The sequence below is a fragment of the Rhinatrema bivittatum genome, chromosome 4 (genome assembly GCF_901001135.1).
Source record: "Rhinatrema bivittatum chromosome 4, aRhiBiv1.1, whole genome shotgun sequence".
Taxonomy (NCBI): Eukaryota; Metazoa; Chordata; class Amphibia; order Gymnophiona; family Rhinatrematidae; genus Rhinatrema; species Rhinatrema bivittatum.
In genome coordinates, this window is record NC_042618.1 from 56723851 (window position 1) to 56751706 (window position 27856).

Below are 27856 nucleotides of genomic sequence, written 5' to 3' on the forward strand. Positions count from 1 at the left end.
AGTTAAGACATTTTACAATCTTTCCTCTTTACAACAGGCAGCTCTTTATTCTCTTACCAACGGATCATTGCATAATTATCAAACTGGAAGAGATAGGAGGAGTCATAGCGATTATGGACACCCGCGAATAGATTGCTGAGATAAATAGACCACTTGCAGAAACTCATTTCTAATTTGGTTCCAAGAAGATCCCACCTCTCATTTAAAGAATCAGATTACAGAAATACTTGATCAAGCATCCTCAAGAGGCTTTCTGATTAACAAAGAGTTGTCATATCTATGGGTCCAGTGCCCAAGCACTCCCAGCTTTTTCTGCTGGGAAACTTGATCAGAGAAACCAACGTGGGAACTCATTTCAATGGGGACACAAAAGTTAAATGCCTGCCATGATCCTCAGCTAATAGAAATGCAAACCAGGTAGTCAAAACAATGAAAGAAGAAAGTAGGGACTCTAATATCAATGTTTTCATCCATATGGGGACCAATGACCTTGTTAGAAATGGTATCCATAAAGTACGGAAAGATTTCCAAAACCTAGGGAAGAAGATATGACACCTGGCAAAGACTATTGCCTTTTTGGAAGTAGTATCTTTTCATGAAAAGGGAAAGGAAAGGCTATACCATATAGATAATTTCAATTAATGGCTCAAAATAGTGTGAAGAAAATGGTTTTGGATACAATGGAGGCTGGGGACCATATATGGAACAATAAAAAGTTATATGGTAAGGATAGCCTACGTTTGTCTGTGGCAGGAAAGAGGATGCTAAAGAAAAATTGAAATCATGCATTAGGCATTTAAACTAGAGGATGAGGGTGACAGGAGGTTGCCAGTGAAACTGGCTTGTCACTCCCAAGCATTATAGGAATCAATCACCTAAAAAAAGTAAAAAAAAAAAAAAAAAAAAAGGTGACTATGAAGAGCAGAAAACCAAGGCAAAAAAGGTGGAAAGCTCTGACCACAATTCCTTGAAGTCTGGGCAATAAAATCTCAGAGCTACAGGCTTTAATGGTGGAGGCAGACTTGGACATTATTACTGTTATGGAAACTTGGTTCACTGAATCTCATGATTGGGATTCCCGAGCTATAATTTAAGAAAGGACAGAGGATAGAAAAGGGGCAGGAGTAGCAAGGAGTATCCAAGCAACTGAAATGTAAGGGACATGGGGTAGAAAAGAAGTATTATAGACGGTCCTAAAAAAAAAAAAAAAAAAAAAAAAAGTGGCACTTCCATTTACACTGGGTGTGGTCTCTACAGGCCTCCGACTCAAACAGAGGAACTGGACAGTGATCTGATCAAAGACATCCAAAAGGTGGGAAAGAAGGTCTAATTGTTGCTCACTGGAGATTTTAATCTGTCAGATGTGGATTGGAGTACCCTTTCAGCGGAATCTACAAGAAGGAGAGAGATAGTGGATGCTCTTCAAACAAATGGTAATGGAACCTACGAAGAAGGGTGTGATATTTAACCTGGTGCACACTAATGGGAATAATGTCTCTAATATCCGCATAGGTACTCACATGAGCACTAGTGATCATCAGACGGTCTGGTTTGATATAGAAAATAGGATACAGAGAAGTTGCACGAAGATCCGGGTTTTGAAAAATATAGACTGTCAAAATGGGAATGTACCTGGAGGAAGAACTAAAAGACTGGGAGAAAATGAGTGAGGTGAAACAGAGGGCCAAATTAAAAGGAGTAATTACAAAGGCCACAAATCTCTATGGGGCTGATGCAATATCATGCACGCAAAAAACATGCGTCCAATGCACGTTTTTTTGAACACCTGCACATCCCCTCTCTTGGGTGCTTGATCTAATAGTCTAATGAGATGGCACACTAAAAGGGACGCTCAATAGATAATTTGCGCGTCCCTAGTGCATTCATGTCATTGAGTGCCCAGAAGTCACTGTGCACAGGTAAGGAAAATGGACACTCAATTTTCTGAGCATCCCTTTTTCTAGTACACAGTTATGGGTTAGGAAAATGGACACTTGCAAATTGAGCGTCCCTTTTCCTAACCTGATCACTATCAAGTTTTTTTTTTTGGGGGGGGGGGGGGGTTTGTTGCTTTCTGTGATTCCTCCTGCTTAGTATTGCATCAATAATAAGTCGGAGGAACCACAAAAAAATATATATTTTTTTTGCTCTTCTGATCATGGCTTGGGGTGCCTCAAAATTTAATACCAGCTCTGGGCCTACATTAATTTTTGAATGTTTAAATGTTTGCGCTGGCAACACTTTATTTATTTTAAATCAGGGGTTCTAGTTAATAGCCTCATCAACATGGCATTTGTATGTGATAAGCACAATTAGCTACACATGCTTTGGTCGCACTAATCCTGATATTGCATTGGATGTATGTCTAGCGCGTCCAAAATGTGCGTCCACCGGTGCGCTGAGCTCAGCGCCCGATATTGCATCAGCCCCTATGTTAGAAAGGTAAACAAAAACTGATCTGGTTCTCAAAAGATATGGCTAAAAAATTAAAAGGCAAAAAAAAAAACCAGCGTCCAATAAGGCCGAAGTGTGAGTACAGTCACATCTGTATGGCCAGGGTGCGCAGCGCTTGGGTTCTGTCCACTGGGAGGAATGCTCGTCCCTGAGCTGTACACTTATGCGGGCGCCGATAAACTGGAGGTTCTGCGTTGGTTGAAGGCTGGATGTCTCATAATTGGTTATTAATCCAAGTCCTTCCAGGCATTGAATCATAGTCAGTAGGTTGCTCTGCAGGGAGCTGGGCTGGGATGCCACCAGCAACCAGTTGCCGAGGTATGGGAACAATTGGATTCCCTGCTTCCTGAGGTGGGCCACTGCTACTGCTAGAAACTTGGTGAAGACTCTTGGGGCAGACGAGACACCAAAAGGAAGAACTTTGTATTGGTAATGTCGACTGTTGACCTGAAAGCACAGGTACTGTCAGGAGGAACGGTGCATATGGATATGTGAGTAAGCATCCTTGAGGTCCAGCGAGCACATCCAATTGCTGGGATGAGAAGGGAACGATGGACTTGAGAGACGTCATCTTGAATTTCTCTTTCTCGAGAAACCTGTTGAGAGCTCTGAGGTCCAAGATGGAGCGTAGCCCTCCTAATTTTTTGGGAATGAGGAAGTAATGAGAGTTGAATCCCAGATCCAACTGCAATTTGGGAATCCAGATTGAACACTCCTGGAGCAGCGTAGAGACTTCCTCTTGCAACCAGAGAAGATTCCCTAAGATGGACTGATGCTGGCTCACTCTTTGAGGAAGAGTAGGTGTGGTCTTGAAATGGAGGGACTAGTCCTCCTTGACAATGGAGAGGACACAATGGTCAGAGGTGATAGTTTCCCAAGAGTGGTAGAAATGGGAGATCTTCCCCTACATGTAGTAGCAAAAGTGGCCCTGGTGTCTCCAAAAACCTGCTGGGGCTTTGTGTTGTTGTTGTTGGCTGGCAGAAGGCATTGCTGTCTTTGGACCCTTTGTCTGCCTTGGGTCTGCTGCTGTGGTGGCAGCTGAGGTCTTGCTGGGGGGTAAGCAGGCGGGCGGTACGCTGAATATGGTCGATAAGATAGTCTGTGGAAGTAGGCCTTCCTGTATGCTGGATAGTACTTCTTCGACACTGACTGTTCTGCTGGGTTGCCAGTGACAGCACTGCAATGTTCTGCTCCTTCAGCCACGCCACCATCTCTCAGAGCTTGTCCCCAAATAGGTTGTCCAGGGGATAAGGGAGGTCTGCCAACTTCTCGTGAACGTCTTCACAAACGGCACTAGCCCTAAGCCACGCCATCCGACAGGCGGCAATGCCTCCTGCATTGGTACAAGCTGATGTCTCAAAGGCCTCGTAGATTGTACATAACAAGTGACTTAGACCTTCTTCCAGGTCATGGAACTGTTGCGGCAGGGCCTCTTGCTATGGGGCGGTGGTGACAAAGGGCTTGAGGAACTGCAGGCACTCATAGAAGTATTGGGTAATATAAAACTGATGCTGATGGATCTTGGCATTCAGCATCCCCACCTGGAAATCATGTCTTCAGAAGTCATCCAAGTATTTTAAGTCATGCCCTGGAGGGATACTGGAATGGAGGCTTGACTTTTTTGCTCTTTTCATAGCCGATTCTACAACGGATGCATGTGGTAACTGTACTGTGCTGTAGAATGGAGACTGCCTCATCCGGAACTTGAGGTCCATTTCTGAGAAGTTGCCAGCCCCAAGAACAGAGACTCCCAAGCCTTTGTCATGACTGCATCCAGAACAACATGTGAAGGCAAGGTTATTAGTTTGGCTGGTATTTCAAATATCTTCAGGATCCCTAAGACTTCTGCACATGGGGCTGATACATTTCATATTTCGATGTTCAAATTGGCATCCACCTTCTCCACAACTTGGAACATGACAGGTCTTCTGGAGGGGAGGTCTGCTCTGGCTGCCCTTCTGGAGGGGCTGATGGTACCTTGAAGAACCCAGGGACGTGAGTGGAAAGAGTGTGTGCCCTGGAGCTGGACTGCTAGATCTGCAGTCCAGGCTGACGTCTTCCTGCAGAGGCGAAGTAGTCTAACTTGAGGGGAGTCCTCCCGTAGAAGAGGGCGAGACATGGCACTGCCTTGTTCCTCCACTGAGAAGAGGAACTGGGAAAGGATCTTTGAAATCTGGGACAATACCTGAGAGGCTAACATCCCTTGCTCCTGCATAGGTGACGAGTCCTCCCCCAGAGGCTTCCTAGGGGGCACTGCTGCCAGAAGGATGTCTATATCAGGACCCCGGTGTTGCATTCATGCCTGTTCTTGCCCTCGCTCCACCCTCTCTACCTCTGTGGTGACTCCCTTCGGGTCTGACGGTCAGATGCTGCTGCGGCTTCTCCTTGCCGCTTCTTCCCAGAGTCCCCGGGCTGGCCTGATGCTGCGGATCCGCCATGTTCCCGACGACGTAGGGCGCGCGTGCTCCAGAGTTTGTACCAGCAAGGACATGAACCTTGAAGGCGTCCCCCCGTAATGACATCATCGCTTCCAACTTAAAAGGTCTTTGCTTGCACTTACGAATCGCATTAGCAAGGAGGAGGATTCTTCTCCGCTGCTCTACCTCCACAAACTTACCAAGGGGTACCCGCTCCTCGGGGGCCCTGCTCTTTCTTCTTGATTTCAGATTGCTAGACGGAATCCGGTACTCGCTCCTCGAGGGCCTATGTTCCTGAATGCTCAGAAGACTCCCTATTGCCTGGAAAAATCACAGACGTGAACACTGAGTTCTATTACAGATAGGAATCGGTACTCGTTCCTCGAGGGCCCATGTTCCTAATCTCTGAAGACTCTCTTCTGTCTAAGACATTATCGCAGGAACGGAGATTGTGAGTTGCTATTGCAGATTACAGATAGGAACCGGTACTAGCTCCACAAGGGCCTATGTTCCTAAAACCCTTCAAAGACTCTCTTCTATCTCAGAAGCTATTGCATACCTATATCTTGTGAATTACTATTTCATATTGCAGATAGGAACAGGTACTTGCTCCACGAGGGCCCATGTTCCTAAAACCCTCCAAGACTCTCTTCTATTTCAGAAGCCATCGCATACACAGATATTGTGAGTTCTTATTCCAGATTGCATATAGGAACCAGTACTCGCCTAGAGGCTCCTGTTCCTGAACATACTGAAGACTATGTTTCATAGAAGCCATTACAGATATATACAATTGTGAGTTACCATCGCTCTCTCAAGAGCTGTCCCTGGAACCAGGTACTCACTCCTCGAGGCCCTAAACTTTCCAGCTACTGAGCCTTCTTAATGATCTATGTGAGTGTATCATCTACTACTGGTTATGTATCCAGCATACCCTGTCTACTCACTATCTATAGTTTCTTCTCTACAGCTCAGCAAACCCAGAGACTGCAGTTCCAGTATCTGAGGGACTTCAGCCCTGCCGGGCACATCAGCTCACTACTGCCACCTCTGGTAGTTCTACTACCTGTCTAATAAAGAACTATCTGTGTCTGTCTCCATACTCCAGCCTAGCCAGTGGTCCCCTCTCAGGATATCCTTCTGAGGGGGCTGTCATCTGCCATCGGCCCAGGGATTCACCAACTTATATTAAGTGTTCTTTCTCACACTACAAGAGCAGTATCATAACAGACTGCCACTCTGTGGGGAGCCAACCCACAACTGATTGCCCTCTTTGGGGAGCAATCTATAACAGATTGCTAATTCCTCAAAGGGATTCACAACGGACTGCTAACTCCGCCTACAGAGTACAACAGACTGCTAACTCCGCCTACAGAGTACAACGGACTGCTAACTCCGCCTACAGAGTACAACGGACTGCTAACTCCGCCCCTCTGGAGGAGCAGTTCCTTAACAGAATCCGTAACAGGTTGCTATCTCCTCCTCTCTGGGGGAGCAAACCATAACAGATTGCTAACTCCTCCTTCCAGGAGCCAAGATTAACAGAATCCGTCCCGGTGCCAGACCTTCACACGTTCTGTCAAAGCAGATGGTTTGTGACGCTCCTGCAGGTGCGGTGCTGATCTTTTGTGCCTGGAGACCGAAGAAAGGTCCGAGTAGACTTGGTCTGAGGAGTGAGAGGAGCTCCTGAACTCCATGACCAACACCTGCTCCTCATCGTAGAATAACAGATTTAAGGCAGGGAGGATGGCCCCTTGTCGCGCTGCTTACAGAGCCGAATCCTTGGAGGATCATGGGTCCTGGTGATGTGCGGGTGTGCTTTGTGTTGAGCTGCATTGTGCCTACGTCAACGTTCTAGCTGAATCGAGTCTGTTGGCTTACTATGCTGATGCTCTGAGCATCGAGTGCAGATTCGTCCTTGCACGACGTGTCCTTGATGCGCATGGTGCTTGGTGCTGGATGATACATTGGGGTGGTGTGATGCATCGAGCAAGTGTGTCAGTGGTTCTACACCACATGATGCAGGGTGCCATGGCTGATGCATTGTTGCATCTCCCGATGCTTTCTTCACCGATTGTGGGCGCTGAGGATCAGGGGTTTTTGCTCCCTGGGCCTTGCTGCTGTCCCAGGGGTCCCAAGGAGGAGGCTTTTTCAACTTCTTGGGGCAGTCCAGCCGGGGCCCCATGGAGAAATGGGCTAACAGATGGTCAGAGCTGGGGGCATAGGACCCTGAGTTGTCCTCTCTGAGCCTGGAGATCTTGGCGGTTGTAAATAATACTCTATGCTTAGGGCCAGGGACACAAGAACACTTAGACTCAAGTAGGTGCATTGTTGTTGAGCCCAGGGGGACACGTGGCCGCATGGTCGTAGTCCGGCCCGAGGCACAAATAGCAGTAATTGTGCCCATCCATTGCAGTCATTATTTTGCCACACTGGCAAAATTTGAATCTCGGCGGCTGCGGCGGCATGATCACAAATCCAAACTTTCACTTCTTGAAAAAGAAGAGCAGAAAAACAACAATCTTTGAGGAGAGAGCAAGCTCCGCATGCAGCGTGGAAGACGACTGACAGAGAAGAAGATGGGGCTGCCGATGGTTTAGACTTCTTTGACCCAAGCAGCTACTTCATCTTGTCGAGTCAAGGCCAACATCCCTTTGGGATCATCTTGGTGCATAAGCAGCAATCCGATGTCATGCAATGACCCCAGGCAGAGGACATATTTCATGTGGATCTGTGATGGACATGGTCCTCGGGCACTGGGAGCATCACCAAAAATGGGACGTCGCCATGACAGACAAAAGGGGTGCAAACTGATGGCAATAACAGAGGGGCATCATCCAGTGAGCACAGATATACCGCCACCATGGGGAATCGACCGCGAAAGGAAACTTACTCAAATCGCTGAAAACCTTGACTAGGAGGCGCTACAGGAGGGCACAGAGAGAGACCCTGCCTCAGAACAGTAAGAAAAAAATGCAAAAAAACACAAGAAAAACCAAAAGATTTTCCACAAGGACAAAAATAGCCAAAGTAGGCTCACTCACACCGCAAAGCTTCAGCTTCGTGGAAAAAGAGAGACTAGAGAGTGACCTTGCGTGGACACATTTGTATAGGGTTTGTTGGGCATGCTCAATGTGCATAGTCAAAGTTCTAGAAACTTTGACATGTTTTCCACATCGAGGCTCCATCTGATGTCACCCATGTGTGAGGATTACATCCTTGCTTGTCCTCTGAGAAACATGCTTTATTTTCCTTTGCTCAGACATGCTTGATACATTTGGTTTTGGACTGTAATACAAGAAGGATGTTCCTTAGCAGTTTCTAGATTCCTGAAGCAGAGAATGAGTTTTCACTCTTGAAATGCCACAGCGTCTAATCATCCAAAGTCATTCATTGACACTGGACTGTGTTAAAGAACATCCTGAAACGCTAAGCTAAATTTGACCACCTTCATACATCAGTGCCTGCTAAGATAAGTGATATATTCAATACATTGAGCATTGAGAATTACAAATATATATTTATGTGCATATCAACAATTTAAAAAAAAAAATATCATCTTGAGCATTAAGATACTCTATGACCTATGATTATACTCCAAGTTGCCTGTTTCGACATGAATCATCCAAACAATAGATGCAGTCCAGCAGCGGTTTTTCATAATACAGAGAATAACTATGACTAGGGGAGGTAACATCTCCTTAGCATTGAGACGTGGAGAACAATTTTATATATTTTATATTTGTAATATTTATTTTTTGTAACAGAGTTTCTTTTAGAATAATAATGATTTTTGAATAGCAATTAATCTGAAACATCAACTATATATATTTTTTTTGCAGGGGAAATATTTTCTAGTCATTCAAAATCCCATGAAAAAACAATCATCTGTAAAGGTGAAGACCAAAACTGTGAAGGATTTCAAAGGGGCGTGGGATAAATACTGTGTATCCATAAAGTCTAGAGGATGTGACTGAAGAGAAGAGGCATGGGGGTGGCTTGTGGGAATGAGGCTACTACCTGGAGATGAATATCCTTATTCAATAAACATACACACAGTTAATGCGACTCCAACATTGCTCTATGCTTCAACGGCAAGAGGAAATGTGGAAAAAAGGATTTGCATCCACATAAAAGCAGGGGAGTAGCTTGCTTGTTACGGCAGTTACTACCCCAAAACCAAAAATGCCTGATACTTCACTTTCAATGCATATCCAGCATAGCTCTCTGCTTCAACGGCAGAGAAATGAAGAAAAGATATTTTATATTCAGACATCTTCCAACAAGGACTGAATTATATAGTCTGGGTAAAACAAATAAGCATGGGTGTAGCTTGCTTATTACGGCAGTTACTACCCCAAATCAAGCCTTTTACTTCACTTAGAATACATATCCAAGCGCAGCTCACTGCTTCAACGGCAGGGGGAATGAAGAAAAGAGGATTTATATTCAAACAACCAACAAGGACTGAATTGCACAGGCTGGGTAAACAAACGTGGGAGTAGCTTGCTTATTACGGCGGTTACTATCCCAAACCAACTGGCTGGAAATAGAACCAAAAAAATTATTTAAAGGGACAAGAGTAACAGAAATGTATGAAAAAAAAAGTATAAAACCTTGCTGGGCAGACTGGATGGCCCATTTGGTCTTCTTCTGCCGTTTTCTGCCGTTTTCTATGTATGTTTCTATGTAAGTTGGAGCACATTGCCAATACAATTGAAGTCTGGGATATTTATTTGTTTTGCCAACATATGGCTCATCGATATTCCGCTCAACTTGCAATTCATCGATTTCTGCTTTAGTTTGATAAACAATAACAATTTCTGTGTGAGAATCCTTTATAAAAACAATAATTCTCATATACTATAGTTTTAAAACTACAGTTTGTTCTTTACCTATCTTTATGTGACAGGAGCACTCATCAATTTATAGGCATTCTTAAAATAAAAATGTATCAGCTTTTAGGACACAGCCAACAGTGTGTTCGATCCTGAGTGCACCGGTATTTGTACAAAACCAGACAGAATAATAAAAACAATTCTTGTATAATTATTCTAAAATATTTTTTCATAATTGGATAAGGTTTTCTTGTTTACATAAAAAATTGTTATGTGATGATAGTACTTGTTAATTTAAACTGGAACACTCAGAAATGTTTTCATTAAGATTTTGTTCTATTTCATTAGTATATGACGTCATTTACGTTGTGGTGTAGTCAGAACGGTGCTTGATATATATAGTATACCGGCACACACACAAAAACTGGTCAAATTCCGTGGCATTCAGCCTTACAGTAATTTTCCTGTAGAAATCACTCGGGAGAGGAAGGATCTTCTCAGGTCAGTGCGGTTGGGATAGTTTCTTTTTTAAAATATTCACGTTAAAACAGTTTTCTTTAATACTTGCTGAATGTATATTTAAAGTAGATGTAAAAGTCTTTATTGAGATATGTTTTAATTTTGCTTTTCAGGTTGATTTGTATGACTTAAAAATGTTTTCTCTACTGCTAAATTATGTAAGTTAAGGAACGATATGTTCAAAGTTTTATAACTTACTTAAATTTGTATAAGCCTCAGGATAGTATCTTTTAAAATTATTTTTATATAAATAAAATTATTTTTTTTATTTTCTTGTACTAATGATCCAAATGCCCTAGGCCTATACTATCTCCTTCTCCTGATGAAACCCTATTTTTAGGGTGAAACAGATGCATGATCATTGCCCAGTAGCCCGATTGAGGCGCCGAAGCAGGGCATCTAGCGAAGAGCTTTTCATTTGCAAAACTGAGCAGCCTACTGTTTGAAGACCAACCTCTCCTACTGAATTGTATGTGCAAACATTGATACACTATGAATAAACTTCTCTAAGACTATATGGATCATTTTGATGGAGATATTATGTTTTTAGAATACTTGTGAATGGATTGATTGTTCTCTTTCAATTTCCTGTTTCATTTATATATTATTTAACAAATTAGTATATAAGTGATACTTTTGAATTGTTTTTTAAAAACAAAAAAAAATTTGAAAAATAAAAACTTTTCTATATTTATAATTTGATAGTGTAAGTTCACTGATTGGTTATAGACACTAAGGGCCACATTTTCAAAGGGTTACGCGTGCTGGGCCTATTTTCAAAAGGCCCGGCGACGTGCATAAAGCCCCGGGACGCATGTAAGTCCCGGGGCTTTACTAAAGGGGGGAGAAGGGGCGGGGCAGTCCGGGGCAGGGCTAGGGTCAGAGGCTCCAGGCACAGTGGCCATTTGCCGCTGTGCCAGGGATTGCGTGCCGGTAGTTGGCTGAAGTAAGTTTTGCAACAGAAGAATGAAAAAGGAAAAGATAGGGGGGGAAGGGCGGGGTGGGGAACGAGGGAAGGCAGCGCAGCTCGGAGCGGGCTCAGCACGCGCAAGGTGCACAATTGTGCACCCCCTTGTGCACGCCGACCCCCAATTTTACAACATGCGCGCGCATGTTAAAAAAATCGGGCGTACCTTTTAAAATCTACCCCTAAGGATATAGTTTAACATGTGTTCATTGTTTCTGGTGTGTGTGTATATATATATATATATGGATTCAATTGTGTTGTAGTTGTAGTGTATTTATTTATTTTTATTTAAAATAATTTATTATTCGCACCCTGCAATGTTGAGGCAGATTACAACAATACATTCATAATCAATAAAAACACATTTAAAACAAAAAATAACATACAAGATATACATAAATGAGAGAAAAGACTAGTGTGAGGCAGTGAAATCAGAACATACCTAGAATAAAGGACCTAAAATAAGGAGAGGAAGAAAGGTTGTCAAGGTTTGCATAGGTCTTATACTAGATTTTAACCTAGTTATTACTATATCAGGAACTGCTCATTTATTTTATTGTGTATATTATATGAATAAAGAATATGTTATAATAACAAATTTCAGAAAGTACTTTTTTTATCCTTTTGGAAATTTTTCTTATTACAATAGAGCACTTTACATATTACATATAGGGGTAGATTTTAAAAAGATACGAGCGCAGTCCATGTGTGCATGCTACCTGGACAAGCGATTCCATAACATGCGCGCATGTTATAAAATCGGCGGCAGTGCACACAAGGGGGGGGGGGGTGTCTATTTTCTCTACATTCGCACGGCGACACATTGGGGCCTTCCCCAGTTCCCTCCCAGTCCGCTCCAATTTAGGAGCCTCGGAAGGAACTTTCCTACCCTCTACCTTAACCTCCCTTCCCCTCTCCTCCCCACCCTCTAAAAAGCATTTTTAAATTTGTTTACCTTTTTTTCTCCAAGTTACTTCAGAGCCCAACCTGAAATAATTTGCGTGTGCCGGCAGCTGGCCGGTACACGAGGCTCCAGGACAGCGAGGAATGGCGCTGTCCCGGCCCTTATACGCATGGCTGGGCCAGTTTGAAAATTGGCCCTGTGTGCGTAAGGCCCGGGATTTACGCATGCCAGGGTTTTAAAATCCGGCCTCCATTGCCCAATTTCTATATATTTTCCTGTATATATATTTTTTTCTTTGTATCCTTCATTGGTTTGTTTTTCAAGTAACTTCTCAGTTAGTCAGCTAAATGCTTTTGAATATGAACCTCGTCAAGGTCTGCCAGCCACAAAAAGACAGTGTAGTTTTCTATTCCTCCACTGAAGGAGAACAGATTACAGTGGTTCTCTATAAGGTCAATAGTTTGAGCTGTATGGCCACAATCATATTATGGCTTGTTCTTAATTTCCATTTATGGAGAAGGTGTATGCATTGGCCTGAAGGTGATCTAAAGGATTTGATTGCACTTCAGAGTTTCTAGGAACATCAAAGCCAGAAAATGTGATGTCCGAGTCTTGAACGAGGTGTGCATTTGAGATGTTCCTACTGTTCTGTTTATTAGTGTTTTTCTGAATGAGATTCTAAGAAAGTGGCAGCACGTTGCCAGATTGTCACAAAGTGATTGTCCATTCTTGTCCTTTGAGCCGAACATCAGTCTGGGTTACCTTTCTTTCATCAGCTTGAGTGAAGTGTGCTCAGTCGTTTAGGGGTGCTATAAGGAAAGCATCTTATATCAATGAATATTCCTTGAATTCTTCTCTGGCTTTATCATTTTCTGAATGGTTTCATTATGTGTAATGGCTGTTAGTTATCCATATGTATAGCCAGGTCAACATAACTCACCTTGAGCTACCAATGAAAAGGTGTGCACTAAATACACAATAAAATATACAAACAAGACATATTTAACCATCACCTTCCTAACTACTGGGACAGGTTCAGGTAGATTCAAAGTCACTAAATAATTGGCAAACCAGCTCTCTCTTGCTCTCTCATCTGGGCACCCAACATAAAATGGCAGTATAATAAGAAATGTTCCAAGGATGTTCACATTCTTTATACAAGATATTCCACAATCTAAGTATATAATTTTTTTTTTTTGGCACTGTGACACTCGAGCGGTCAAGGACTTTGATACAGCCAGAGGAATCACACTCAGACTCTGCTGCACCTTCAGTGTATTTATTTACAGTGCCACAGAAACACAAGATCAGAATGACAAAAACAAATGCCAACACTTAAGACTCTTCTCTAGTCTCTGCAACTCAAAGTAATTAGGCATGTCCCAGAAGTCTGCCCACCTTCACGGTATCTCTTATTCACTTCCCAGAAGTCTGCCTACCCTCTCCCAGAGAGGTCTGGAGCTCCCACTCTCAGAGAGGACCTGGAGCTCATCCATTCCCTGCTAGCTCAACAACTTATCCTCCCCGGTACTGGGCACACCCTCCAAGCACTTCCCGCCTGGCAGGGTCCCACCCATAGACATTCTCCCTCAAGGGGATTTAAAGGGAACCAGGCTCCTAGCCCGGTCCTGCACATGCTGACAAGGGGACACTAGGGACACTGCCTCACAGGCAATACAATCAAAGCTTAAGCAGTATATCAGCATCCTGATGCAAAATAATACATCTTAATTTGCATTCCATTTTTGTTTGCATTTTTAGGTGCTTGTTTATGAAGTAAAAAAAGACTTTCTAATGAAGAGATTGTATACGACTGTCTGTGACCTTATTTCAATAGACAAATCAGCCAATAGGGCATCCTGAAATTGTAGATGTTAATTTGAATTTGAAAGGTTTAAAACCTTTTGGTGGTGGATTGTTTCCTTGTCTTTTTTGTTTTATTTTTCCTGCTCCCCTTAGTGGTCTATACACAGGTCAACAGCTTTAATTGTATTTTTTGCTTTTTGGCAATTTTTGGTGATATTGTATCTGGTTCTAATTCAAGTTTTCTTGAATTAATGTAATTGGAAATTATAAAAAATAAAGTAAAAAAAAAATATTAAACTTTTGGTGACACTGTATTCCTCTTCCTAGGCATCCCTGGTTTTTTTGGACCAGGACCCTGCCACCAGCATTAGTGCGCACTACACAGGTTTAATGTACTGTTCTTGAGCTTGTTAAACCATGTTTCTGAATATGGAAATGAATCAGACCATAGTTTCTGGAATAGAAGCTGTATATGTTGGATGCATGATTAGTGGATAAACAAATGCCGCTTCCACATATGTGCATCAGAAAACCTTTAAACAAACACAAAAAGCTCCAATTAGGATAGAGAAAGATATCAGTGAATGGCAAGAAATAAACAGCTGAGTTGAATAAGTTTATGTTTTTTCCCTAGATCTTTTATTACTACACAGCAAAATTATCCTTAAAAGAATAGCAGCCTAATAGTTAGAGCAGTAGGTTGGGACCCAAGCAAACAAGTTCAAATCCTGCTTCTTCCACCAATGCTCCTTGTGAACTTGGGCAAGTCACTTAACCCCTGAGTGCCTTAGGTACAGACTTTATGCCCTCTGGGCCAAAGCACTACAGGCTGTATCTGACTGCAACTTATCTTGAGATGGGGTTTGATAAGGTAAGTAAATCTACAATCCAAATACTGTATTTACAGCAGAAACAGAAGGTGATTTACAAATATTATTGTACAGAGTTGCTACTGAACGTGGTTGTAACTCAAAATGTCTAATAAAAATACATCGAAAGAGCCATTCCACTGGCAGTACTATGTGTCGATATGCAGAGAACCTAGCTTCAATTCCTAGGTCACTGCGGCTGGGGATGCTGCAGAAGAAATGTTTGGAGAGGAAGTCTCAGCCATCATTCAAAGATGACATCTATTGATCAATCTTAGGGTGCACATATACCAGATTCTGGAGGAACTATGGACTGTGACCCCTAGCCAAAGACCATCGCTACAACGATGGCAAGGTGGGGAGCCCAGGTAGTGCTCATCGCACTGCAGCCCAAGAAAGGCCGATTCTGAATTAGGTGGAAGCCCCAAAGAATAGGAGAAAAATGCTGGGCCCAAAATAAATAGAAATACAGAGAAAAGAAATAAAACAAGTACAACACTTCAAGAGGAAATATTTTCATCAGAGGGGGCAAAGTGAGCTAGACATTGAAAGAACAACATAGTCCAAGGACGTTTTTCAGCTGGGAATTATACGGAAGAACAGAAATCTCATTTTAAGGGCATGAAAGCAATTGTGTTGAAATGTTATATCTAGTCCATTTTACTATATGGATTAGAAAGTTGAATTAGCAAAACTATGCAAAGTAGATTAAAAGCAGTAGAAATGTGATATACTAGGAGGATCCTGATATCTTAGACACAAAAAATTACAAACAGGAACTACTAAAAAGGACAATAATTCAGAGGTCTTCTATAAAAGTAACAGACAACTTCAGCTTTAAGGACATGAGAAAGATTTAAAATCTTGCACTAACAGGCAAGATTAAATAAGAACGATCAGAGGGTAGCAAAGGCTCAAATACTGTATATGAACATCATGATGGAAAATTGAAATAGCATAAACCAGCTACCGGAGACAAGAGTGAGTGGAAGGCCATGATTGCCAACATCTGTAACAGGCAAGGCACGAAGCAAACACAAAGGAAGCAAATAAAGCAAAGTTGCTTACCTGCAATAGGTGTTTTCCGAGGACATCATTTTACTAGACACACAAGTGGGTCTTGTGATATTGATACATGCCAATTGGATGGAATTTTCCAGAGTTTTCTGGAAAGGGTAAAAGTCTTTCCTGTACATACATGGTAGTTAAGAACATAAAAACATAAGAAATTGCATACTGGGTCAGACCAAGGGTCCATCAAGCCCAGCATCCTGTTTCCAACAGTGGCCAATCCAGGCTACAAGTACCTAGCAAGTACCCAAACACTAAGTAGATCCCATGCTACTGATGCCAGTAATAGCAGTGACTATTCCCCTAAGTCAACTTGATTAATAGCAGTTAATGGACTTCTCCAAGAATTTATCCAAACCTTTTTTAAACCCAGCTACACTAACTGCACTAACTACATCCTCTGGCAACCAACTTCAGAGCTTAATTGTGCATTGAGTGAAAAAGAATTTTTATCCAATTAGTTTAAAATGTGCTACATGCTAACTTCATAGAGTGCCCCTTAGTTCTTCTATTATCCGAAATTCACATTTACCTGTTCTAGACCTCTCATGATTTTAAACACCTCTATCATATCCCCCCCTCAGCTGTCTCTTCTCTAAGCTGAACAGCCCTAACCTTTTTAACCTTTCCTCATAGGGGAGCTGTTCCATCCCCTTTATCATTTCGGTCGCCCTTCTCTGTACCTTCTCCATCGCAACTATATCTTTTTTGAGATGCGACAACCAGAATTGTACACAGTACTCAAGGTGTGGTCTCATCATGGAGCGATACAGAAGCATTATGAAATTTTCCATTTTATTCACCATTCCCTTCTTAATAATTCCTAATACTCCATTTGCCTTTTTTGACTGCTGCAGCACACTGAGCTGATGATTGAAATGTATTATCAACTATGACGCCTAGATCTTTTTCCTGGGTGGTAGCTTCTAATATGAAACCTAATTTCATTTAACTACAGCATGGGTTATTTTCCTCAAAATGCATCACTTTGCACTTGTCCACATTAAATTTCATCTGCCATTTGGATGACCAATCTTCAAGTCTCACAAGGTCCTCCTGCAATTTATCACAATCTATTTATGATTTAACGACTCGAATAATTTTGTATCATCTGCAAATTAGATTATCTCACTCGTATTCCTTTCCAAATCATTTATAAATATACTGAATAGCACCGGTAAAAGTACAGATCCCAGAGGCACTCTACTGTTCACCCTTTTCCACTGAGAAAATTGACCATTTAATCCGACTCTCTGTTTCCTGTCTTTTAAGCAGTTTGTAATCCACGAAAGGATACCACCTCCTATCCCATGACTTTTTAGTTTTCTTACAAGCCTCTCATGAGGGACTTTGTCAAAGGTCTTCTGAAAATCCAAATATACTATATCTACCGGTTCACCTTTATCCACATGTTATTAACTCTTTCAAAAAAAAAAAAAAATGAACCAGATTTATGAGGCAAGGCTTCATTTGGGTAAATCAATGCAGACTGTGTTCCATTAAAGCAAATCTTTAACTATAGACCAGTGAGCCTGAATTCAGTGCTGGGAAAAATAGTGGAAACTATTCTAAAGATCAAAATCATAGCGCATATAGAAAGACATGGTTTAATGGAACACAGTCAACATGGATTTACCAAAGGGAAGTCTTGCCTAACAAATCTACTTCATTTTTTGACGGGGTTAATAAACATGTGGATAAAGGTGAACCGGTAGATGTATCGTATTTGGATTTTCAGAAGGTGTTTGACAAAGTTCCTCATGAGAGGCTTCTAAGAAAACTAAAAAGTCATGGGATAGGAGGTGTTGTCCTTTCGTGGATTACAAACTGGTTAAAATACAGGAAACAGAAAGTAGGAATAAATGGTCAATTTTCTCAGTGGAAAAGGGTGAACAGTAGAGTGCCTCAGGGATCGGTGCTTTTCACTATATATATAATATATATATATATATATATTATATATATAATGAAAAATCATATATATGATCTGGAAAGGACTACGACGAGTGAGGTTATCAAATTTGTGGACGACACAAAATTATTCAGAGTAGTTAAATCACAAGTGGATTGTGATACACTACAGGAGGACCTTGCAAGACTGGAAGATTGGGCATCCAAATGGCAGATGAAATTTGAAGTGGACAAGTGCAAGGAGTTGCATATAGGGAAAAATAACCCTTGCTGTAATTACACGATGTTAGGTTCCATATTAGGAGGTACCACCCAGGAAAAAGATCTAGGCATCAAAATGGACAAAATCATCGGCTCAGTGAGCTGCAACAGTCAAAAAAGCAAACAGAATGTTAGGAATTATTCGGAAGGAAATGGTTAATAAAATGGAAAATGTCATAATGCCTCTTTATCATTCCATGGTGAGACCGCATCTTGAAATCTGTGTTCAATGCTGGTTGCCTCATCTCAAAAAAGATATAGTTGCGATGGAGAAGATATTGAGAAGGGCAACCAAAATGATTAAGGGGATGGAATAGCTCCCCTATGAGGAAAGGCTGAAGGTTAGGGCTGTTCAACTTGGAGAAGAGACAGCTGAGGGGGGATATGATAGAGGTCTTTAAGATCATGAGATGTCTTGAACGAGTAGATGTGAATCAGTTATTTACACTTTTGGATAATAGAAGGACTAGAGGGCATTCCATGAAGTTAGCAAGTAGCACATTTAAGACTAATCGGAGAAAATTCTTTTGTACTCAATGCACAATTAAGCTATGTAATTTGTTGCCAGAGGATGTTGTTAGTGCAATTAGTGTAGCTGTGTTCATAAAAGGTTTGGATAAGTTCTTGGAGGAGAAGTCCATTAACTGCTATTAATTAAGTTTACTTAGGGAATAGCCACTGCTATTAATTGCATCAGTAGCATGGGATCTTCTTAGTGTTTGGGTAATTGCCAGGTTCTTGTGGCCTGGTTTGGCCTCTGTTGGAAACAGGATGCTGGGCTTGATGGACCCTTGGTCTGACCCAGCATGGCAATTTCTTATGTTCTTTCTATATGCTCTGTGATTTTGATTTTTAGAATCGTTTCCACTATTTTTCCCACCATTGAATTCAGGCTCACTATAGTTTCCTGGATCGCCCCTGGAACCCTTTTTAAATATTGGGATTACAGTGGCCACCCTCCAGGTTTCATGCACAATTGATGAGTTTAATGATTGGTTACAAATTTAAACTAATAGATCTGAAATTTCATTTATTAGTTCCTTCAGAACTCTGGGGTGCAATGACCCTACAACTCCCTTCAGTTTCATTTATGCAGAGAAGTTCATTTATGCAGAGAAGTGCATCAACTCAGTTTTGAAACAAGTCCCAAACCCCCCAACCCACCCTCAACCCCCATATTCTGTAAGATAAAATAAAAAATTACATGAATCTCCATTCCATCCCATCTGACTCTGCAGAATCTTTTTCAGACAGCCATGATATATAAGGATTCCACATTTTGTTGAACCTTGGCAACGTATCATTCTTATAAGCACTAAGTTTCCCCATATAATAAACTCTCCTGACACGAAAACACACTAAAGATAAAGAGGGCAAAATCAGTTTCTTCCACCAATAAGCCAGCTCACAGTGGGAGGCAACAGCTATTTGCAAAAACAGAGCTTGTGCCAATATTAGGAACTGGAACTCTCAGCAAAAGAAATTTAGAGTCTTGTTTTTTTTAATTGTAGCCTCAAAGATTTATCATCAATAACGGGATATAATTTGTGCAATCATTAAGGAGTGAGACACCATCTAAAAAGCACTTTATATCCATTTCCTATCAAAAGCAAAGAAACAAAACCCACCTGCCCGTGATCAAAATACTATCCTAAGATGTCTCATCTATAACCTCCCCAAATTGTTCTCCCATGCTAACACATTCCACATTTAATCTAGCATATATTTTTTTTAATGATCCCACTCATTTTGTCAGCTTTATCACAGAAACTTTCAAAGACAGTCCCTGCTTATTAGGTAATTCAACTGGATCTCCTCCTGGCAAAATAAATAATCCACTTGGGGATAAGGAAACCAATCCATCACATTGCTTTCTGGTTTTAATATTCATTTTTTATTATATTTTCTAGTAAACAATATTTTCTCTGATGATAAGCAGGTCACAGAGTGCTATACAGAGTTTTACTACAAATCTTGAAGCATTCATTTCTTAGAGTAGAATTTATTCACCCGACTGTACTCAGAATAAAGAACTTCCATTTGCTTAGCTTCAGTCATTTTTTTTTATCAATTAAACAAATGATTAGGTATTACATATAAATGTAGCAATTGCTTCAGTGATTCAAGGTAGCTAGATGCACTTTTTTAGTTTCTAAATTAGCACAACAAACCATTGACTAAATGTCATCACAGATTTCTTTATTCAGATAAATTGCAAGCTATCTACTCCTAGACAGCTAAGAGAAACTTCAGACCATCTTAATTAAGAATTAAACTCTAGCAAACAGCAATTGAAAGAACTGGATAGGTTCTCTTTGTTGAGAAAGCAACGTCCATGGCCACCTGTGTGCAAGCCTGGAAGGCTCAATGGCTTGGTGCGGAAATCTCAGGACAGCATCCGCAGGCTGGTCACAGGAGACAGGACAGAGAACGAGCAGCTCTGGTATAGAAATCGCAAAATCTCTGCTCTGTCAAAGCTGGCCCTCTATTAGTAATGGTGGCTGTTCTGGATACTGGTGTGCTCCTGGATTCTCTCTCTACTCTGGCTTATCTAGTAGCCAAATTGCAATAATCAATGCATATGGGATAAGGTGTCTGCCCTTTGATTAGCAGACACTCTTTCTTTTTTTTTTAATAAAAATACAGTTCAGCTTTGTATAGAGATGTCTGCGTGTTTGGGGAATGTTTAATGATAAGCAGCGTCCAAATAAATGTCCAGACTCTGTTTCAGGCAAAGCCAAAAAAGAAGACAGTCTGGTGGCATAGCCATATAAAGTTTTGTGACATAGGCTGCTTCTACAACTTCTATATTTCTCGATCTTAAAGCACAGAGTAGAATATCCATAATGCTTTGCTGCCCTTTCTTCCATCTTATTTGGTTCAGAGAGAACAGGCTCCTTTAATATATGCACAGAAAATTGAGACCTGAATTGTCCATACAGTTGAGAAAACAAGAACCCCAAAAGGCGGGAACATTTTTTGTTGGAAAAAATCACTTTTTTTTGTGTTTTCTATGAATAATATAAACTGGATTGATGTCCATTTATCTGTGGATACAATAACTCTACAAAAAAGGGATGCAAATTCACCAAATTTGGCTTGCAAGAAGAAAATGTGAATATAATAAGAACATAAGATTAGCCATATTAGGTCAGACCAAAGGTCCATCACTGTTGGAAACTATCCTGTTTCCAACAGTGGCCAATCTAGGCCACAAGCATCTGGAAGGACTCCAAAAACATCAATAGGATCCATGCTGCTTATCCCAAGGATAAGCAGTGGATTTCCCCAAGTCCACCTTAATAATGGTTTATGAATTTTTCTTCTAGAAACTTGCCCAAATCTTATTATTTTTTTTTTTTAAGTAGTTACACTACACTAACAGCTATTTCCACATTCTCCAACAATGAATTCCAGAGTTTAATGTGCTGAAGAAAAAGCAAAATTGCTTACCTTGTAAATAGGTGTTATCCCAGGACAGCAGGATGTAGTCCTCACATATGGGTGACATTGATGGAGCCCTATTGCGGAAAACTTTGTCAAAGTTTCTAGAAACGTTTGACTGGCACTCTGAGCCCACTGAGCATGCTCAGCATGCCATGATATTCTCAGCCACAGGGGTCTCCCTTCAGTCTCGTATGTAGCAGTAAGCTTTAGCAAAAAATAAAATAATAAAACGTATCGGACCCAACTCCGCGGGGTGGCGGGTGGGTTTCGTGAAGACTACATCCTGCTGTCCTGGGATAACACCTATTACAAGGTAAGCAATTTTGCTTTATCCCAGGACAAGCAGGAAGCTAGTCCTCACATATGGGTGATTAGCAAGCTAGAGGCTGAGTCATTTAGGATTGAGGCAACAGTGAAGTATTGTTGGTGAAAATGAGGCAGCCGAAGATCACAGTCAGTTGGATGTAGAAGGATTAAACTGGAAACAAGTTCTTTAAAACAGATTGTCCGTAGGCTGAATACTGTCGCCCTTGTTTGTCCAAACAGTAATGAGCGGCAAAGGTGTGAAGAGAACTCCAAGTCGTTGCTTTACATATGTCAAGAATTGGCACTGAACAATAGTGTGCTACTGAGGTTGACATTGCTCTTATTGAATGCGCCTTTACTCGTCCTTGGAGAGGAAGGCCTGCTTTTTCATAGCAAAACTGTATGCAATCTGCTAGCCAATTGGAAAGAGTATGTTTACCCACTGCTTTTCCCGATTTGTTTGGATCATAAGATACAAAGAGTTGAGTGGATTTCCTGTGGACTGCAGTGTGGTCTAAGTAAAATGCTAGTGCACGCTTACAGTCCAAGGTATGTAAGGCCCGCTCTCCTTAGTGAGAATGAGGTCTTGGAAAGAATGTGGGTAAAACTATGGATTGATTCAAGTGGAATTTCGTAACTACCTTGGGGAGGAATTTTGGATGTGTATGGAGAACCACTCTGTCATGTAGGAATTTTGTATAGGGTAAATACGTGACAAGTGCTTGTAACTCACTAACCCTTCTAGCCGATGTAATGGCTATGAGGAAGATAGTCTTCCAAGTGAGAAATTTAAGATCACAGGAACTCATGGGTTCAAAAGGAGAACGCACGAGTCTTGTTAGGACCAGATTCAGGTCCCATTCTGTGACAGGTGGCCGAATGGGTGGTTTCAGGTGAATTAAACCTCTCATAAATCTACTGATAAAAGGATGTATGGATATTGGTGCATCTCCCATCTTGTTATGGTAAGCTGAGATTGCACTTAAATGTACTCTTACAGATGATGTCTGGAGACCAGAATCTGAAAGATGGCATAAGTAGTCTAGTAGAGAAGTTGTGGGGCAGGAGAAAAGGTCAATACTTTTTTGCATGCACCTTTTCCATTTTGAAGAATAATTCTTTTGTGTTGAAGGTTTACATGAAGCTATAAGCACTTGAGATACATTGGTTGAAAGATTGAGTGGTTATAAAATCAAGCTTTCAACATTCATGCTGTCAGGGATAGGGATTGAAGGATGGGATGGCGCAACCGACCCTGATCCTGAGATATGAGAGTGGGAGCTACACCCAGGCGAATTGGATCTCTGATTGAGAGGTCTAGAAGCATGGGAAACCATACTTATCGAGGCCAATACGGGGCTATGAGTATCATGGACCCCTTGTCCTGTTGTAGCTTCACTAGAGTTTTGGTTATAAGCAGTATCGGAGGTTACCCGTATAGAAGGCCTGAGTTCCAAGGGCGAGCAAAGGCGTCCTTGGCTGGCTGGTGTTTCTGTCTGTGCAGAGCGCAGAACTTGTCCACTTTGTGATTCAGGTGTGATGCAAAGAGGTCTATTGTTGGTTGCCCCCAACGTTGAAATATCCTGGTCGCTACTAAGGGATCCAGGGACCACTCATGTGGTTGGAACTGACGACTGAGTCGATCTGCCACTACGTTGTGAATGCCTGCCAGATAAGTGGCCCGGAGAAACATTGAGTGTGTCAGGGCCCAGCCCCAAATCTGTGCGGCTTCTTGACAAAGGAGATACGAGCCTGTACCTCCATGTTTGTTCAGGTACCACATGGCTACTGTATTGTCCGTTTGAATGAGAACAGTCTTGTGTGAAAGGCAGTCATTGAACACATGCAGAGCATAATGTATAGCTCGAAGTTCCAAGAAATTGATTTGAAACATTGCTTCGAGTTTTGTCCAAGTACCTTGGGTTTGGAGATTGTCTATGTGAGCTCCCCAACCTAAGGTGGATGCATCTGTAGTTAAAATTATCTGAGGGACTGGTTGTTGGAAGGGCAGGCCCTTGCACAAGTTGTCCTTGTGCGCCCACCAAAGTAGAGATGAACGCAGCTGGTGGGTTACTTGAATTGGAGAGGACAGTGGTTGAATGGCATGGATCCATTATGATCTTAAAGTCCATTGGGTTATTCTCATGGCTAACCTTGCCATAGGAGTGACATGAACTGTGGAGGCCATGTGACCTAGTAAGGTCAGAAACTGATGAGCTGTTGCTTGTTTCTTTGAGTGTAGTGAGTTTGCCAATAGGGCAAGTGTCTCTGCCCGATCGTCGGGTAGAAAGGCTTTTGAGAGGATGGTGTTCAATTCTGCTCCGATGAATTGAAGCAGGTGAGACGGAATGAGATGGGACTTTTGATAATTGATGAGAAATCCCATAGAGTGAAGTAGAGCAATTGTTCGATTGAGAGAAGTTATTGCTCCTTGTTGAGATTGACTCCTGATTAGCCAGTCCAGATAAGGGAAGACGTGGACACTTTCCTTGTGTAAGTGTGCTGCTATTACTGCCAGGCATTTGGTGAAAACTCTGGGAGCTGAAGCGAGTCCGAATGGTAGTACTCTGTACTGGAAATGCTGATGACCCACCAGGAAGCGCAGATATTTGCGATGAGGAGGGAATATTGGAATGTGAGCATAAGCATCTTGTAGATCCAGAGAACAAAGCCAATCTCCTGCTTGAAGAAGTGGAAGCATGGTGCCTAGAGAAACCATCCTGAACTTTTCTTTCTTCAGAAATTTGTTGAGATTTCTGAGGTCTAGGATGGGACGTAGGCTTCCGGTTTTCTTTGGAATGAGGAAATACCAGGAATAGAATCCTCTGCCCTGCTTAGTCCGGGGCACCAGTTCTACAGCTCTGGCTCTCAGAAGGGTGGATAATTCTGCTTGTAGATGAATTATGTGATTTTCTCTTAATGGAAGAGGTTTTGGAGGAGAATCTCTTGGAATTGAGACAAAATTGAGTTGGTAACCTCGAGATATTACTGAGAGTACCCATTGGCCTGTTATTTGTATCCAATGGTTGTAAAAGGAGGAAACTCGGCCTCCTACTGGTAGCTCCGGTTGTGAGTTGTGGAGATGGTTTTGGTCTCTGGTGATGGCCTCAAAAGCCTGCAGTCGGTCCTGTCTGTGGTGGAGGTTGAGGCCTAGCAGCTCTAGGTTGCCTGGGCTGAGATATTTGCTGCGGACGTGAAGATCTGCCCCTTGATGCTGGAGGGTAGTAACGCCTCTGCCTGTAGAAAGGCCTTTGAGATTCCTTCTTAGGAGGGAGGCGAGATGAAGATGCAGCAGAGTCCTGCGGAACTGATGACAGTTGACGCAGGGTTTCTGTGTGTTCCTTTAACTGGGCTACAGCATCCTGCACCTTAGAGCCAAAGAGGTTGTCTCTTACGCATGGCAAATCAACCAATTTTTCTTGGACCTCAGGCCTGAGGTCCGAGGCCTTAAGCCATGCCCAGCGACGTGCACTTATGCTGGAGGCCGCTACTCTGGAAGCAGTTTCGAAATTGTCATAAGTGGCTCGGACTTCGTGCTTGCCAGCTTCAAGACCTTTATGTATTATTATTTGAGCTACTTCTTGATACTGCTGTGGCAATGAGTTTGAGAGATCTTGCATCTGTTTCCACAGGTTTCTCTGGTATTGTGTCATATATAACTGATATGATGCATTCCTTGTATTTAGCATGGCCCCTTGATAGATTTTCCTGCCCAAGGAGTCCAGGAATCTGTGATCCTTGCCTGGAGGAGTAGAGGAATGAGGTCTTATTCGTTTAGACTTCTTTTGTGCAGACTCCACAACAGCAGCAGCCTACAATGGCTGGTGGGCACTGAAGGCACCTCTGCTTGGGTGGGGGGGGGGGGGGTGGAATGACTGCGAAAGTAAACTTACCCAAAATGCCAAAAATCCGGGCTACAGATAAGGGGAGAACCAGAGGGACCCTGTGCCGATGACGCTCAAAAACGAGACAGAATAGAGAGAACCACCTAACTTCCTAAGAAGGCTGTGGGAAAAAAAAAAGAGAGACTGAGGTGACCCTGGAATGGATGTGTGGTATAATGCATGCTGAGCATGCTTAGAGAGGCTCAATCAAAGTTCTAGAAACTTTGACATAAGTTTCCCATGCTGGGCTCCATCTGATGTCACCCATGTGTGAGGACTGCCATCTGCTTTCCTTGGAGAAAGCTGGGTACCAGAGTAAACTAAATGAGGATCTTATATGCTCTTCTACACAAGATGGAGGAGTGCAAAGGATTAAAACACAAAATACTGTTCTGGATAAAGAGAAATCTTGCAGGTGGTCAAACTCTGTGGCTATCAGATGGTATGTACCCTAGCAGTATGGATAGGATAACTAGGCAAACTGGATGGGCCAGATGGTTGGAAGAAATCCAATCCTAGTTCCCCCAAAATAGATCTTCCAAGATAGAGAATGGAATTCTGGCCATTTTCTCTGAACCCAGTCAAAAACCAGATCATAATTCTGACAATGGCAGCATGATACGTAGTACTCCTTTAATTGTGATGGCAGGGCCTTAATGTCTGCTGCCCAGGATGAGTAGGATCTGGAAAGAGTTTCTTTTTGAGGAAAAAACTACTTCCTAATTGGCCCACAGTGAAATCTTTGAGATACTGGAGATGATACTGCATACTGTCAGAACTGTAGAATAGTGTTTTTTCATGAGCTCTACTGCTTGTCTCCAAAAAGATTCTCCCATTCAGTTCTGCCTCAAAAAATGCAAATGGCAGCACTGGGGTCTGGACATCCTTCACAGCTCTCTGTAGGTTGTTGCTGAGAGCTTTCAAAAAGACCATTCATGCCTGACAGCAGAGCACATCTCCAGATAGGGCCATTTTGAATAATACAGAACTGCTCACATTTTTAGGCACTCAGAACTATACATCAGTCACATCACCACATCATTGCCTCTACTCGTTCAATTCTTAGCTCAAGTTTTCAGAATCCGTAGCTCCTGGCCTTATGCTTCAATGAAGAATCCAGAGGGGGATCTCTTTGTCGTGGCCTGGCCAGCAATGGTTTATGTAGCTTTTTGATCCTTGTGTCAAGCCTTTAACACCAACTTCAAAGAGCTGGACTTGTACACTGCCGAGGAAGACAGAGTCTTCTGGGTCCAAACTATTCTGGGCAACAACTTAGTGCATCTAACACAACTGGAGTTATTGTGGCCTTGTTGCAAACCTTGTGATGATCAATAATGGACCTTTTCTAGTTGCACTAGGAAAAGACTTTAAGCCACTTACCTGCTTCACAGACCTGATGAGGAACAGATGAAGCAAAATCAATAATGAAATTTTCATCTTGATATAATATAGTCCAAAGAAAGAAAAGGTTGCCCAGGCAGCCTGCAGATGCAGCTCCACTGAATAAAAATCATACAGGTCAGCTCAGCGAACTTAATGAAAAATAAAATAAATAACCTTAAGGAATTACTGAAAACTTAACTAAGGCAACTACTAGGAAGTTTTGACAGAGAAGGGCAACCAAAATGATAAAGGGCAAGGTACGGCTCCCCTATGAAGAAAGGCTAAAGAGGGTGGGGCTGTTCAGCTTGGAGAAGAGGCAGCTGAGGTGGGATATGATAGAGGTCTACAAAATCATGAAAGGTCTTAAACATGTAAATGTAAATTGGTTATAAAAGGACTAGGGGGCACTCAATGAAATTAGCAAGAAGCTCTCAAAACAAATCGAAGAAAACTTTTTTTCACTCAACACATAATTAAGCTCTGGAATTCATTGCCAGAGAGTGTGGTTACTGTAGTTAGTGTAACTGGGTTTTAAAAAAAAAGTTTTGGATAAGTTCCTAGAGAAGAAGGCCATAAACTTCTATTAATTAATAAGGAATAGTAGCTTGGGATCCATTTAATGTTTGGGTAGTTGCCAAGTACTTGGGACTTGGATTGGCTACAGTTGGAAACAGGTTGCTGGGCTTGATGGACTCTTGGTCTGACCCAGTATGGCATATCTTATGTTCTTACGACAAAATGTCAGGAAAAGAAAGAAAAAACTTATTTTGAAGAAAACTGTGGATCCTCAAGAAGAAAAATGTCCAATGGACTTGGCGG

General features: G+C 42.0%; 1 protein-coding gene across 1 annotated transcript in view; it reads right to left on the reverse strand.

The window, feature by feature from the left end:
* LOC115089833 (CDK-activating kinase assembly factor MAT1-like) overlaps positions 1-27856 on the reverse strand; it is a 161577-nt gene that overhangs the window by 108010 nt on the left and 25711 nt on the right. The window lies entirely within an intron of this gene.